The sequence below is a fragment of the Echinops telfairi genome, unplaced genomic scaffold, assembly GCF_000313985.2.
Source record: "Echinops telfairi isolate 266 unplaced genomic scaffold, ASM31398v2 ScPeMD7_11;HRSCAF=52, whole genome shotgun sequence".
Classification (NCBI taxonomy): Eukaryota; Metazoa; Chordata; class Mammalia; order Afrosoricida; family Tenrecidae; genus Echinops; species Echinops telfairi.
In genome coordinates this window covers 29,473,230-29,474,658 of record NW_022103908.1, presented here as the reverse complement: position 1 = coordinate 29,474,658, position 1,429 = coordinate 29,473,230, and positions in this window count along the sequence as shown.

Below are 1,429 nucleotides of genomic sequence, written 5' to 3'. Positions count from 1 at the left end.
GATTTTAATTGGATTGTTGATTGTAAAGAATACAATTTCCATTTAATTGCACAAGTTATAAGGTTCAATATAAAATTTTAAAAACACCATACTTTCTTTTAGAATAGTAGAAAGTTAATTCCAGTACCAACATCAGAAGGTATAATATTTCACACTTGTTCATAAGATTGTTAGTTAAATCCCAAATTGCTTAATGACAGTGTTCTCTACCTGAAGTCTACACAACTTACAAAAATTCAAGTGAGAAAAGAGGGATAAATTGATTTGTTTTTAAATACTCAAAATCTATGTTTCCTTACATCACAGCATATGGGCTATCTCTTCTGTCACTTGCCTTCAGTCAAAATTTCACCTAATCTATTAAAAAGAAGAATCTCTTCAATTCCTAAATTCCTTCTTGGAAATCAATATCACAATTTCCCTTATGTGAAAAACAAAACAAAACAAAGTTATGTAGAGGAACCTATTTGTTTCTACCTTATTATATATCCAACTCCTTTTCTCAAGCAAAAATATCAGCTATTATTAAATTAAATATTCATGCGAATTGTATCTTCCAATTGTTTAACTTTTTAATGAGGATGAAAGTTATAGTTTAGAGAATTGTAATAATTATAGAAAATGATAAAGGACACAGGTAAGAAATGAAACTTTACAAATTGGTTTATTCTTTAGAGGTAGAGTAGGAAGAAAAATGAGAATGTAAAGAGTTATGATAGAAATAGTCTTGACTCCAGACACATAATTTATATTAAATACCATATGAGGGAGAGAGAAAGGAAAGAAGTATTAAGATTATTTAAATATGATCATAAAAAAGGAAATTTAGAGAAGTGTGTGTTTTTGTTTATCAGCTATGAATAAATACTTATTCAGTCTTGCTATTGCAAAATGGTGCATTTTATATTTTTATTTTTATTAGTGCCCCACTTTACCTTAAAATTAATATGCAACCATTCCACTATACAAATATGAAATGTTAATATATGAGACATATTTTCATTTATCACTGTAAAATAATATCACATTCATTAAACATTACTTTCAATAGCTAATTATTTGGTTTAAAAATTCTAGATACACATGTGAGTAGATGCAACAGTAATTTACAATTTCCCTCAGTTTATAATTTTAACACCTTATTTTAACTTGAATATTATATTTTATATATTTGCAGGTTTAAAAATTTATAAGAGCAAAACATGCAACCTTGTCTTTTTTCTTGTTAAAGTAAAAAAGTATATGTATCTGCATATATAAATACAGTTATTTCCTGTTGCTCTTTCAGATGCCAGACTTGTTGAAACATTAATGTAATTGTATTGTCAAATTATAAATAGCCTTTAGTTAACAAATCTTTCCTTTAATCTCTGCTCATTCAATGAAAAAATCAATAAACCTAATGACAGTATTTAAGGATGAAATAAAC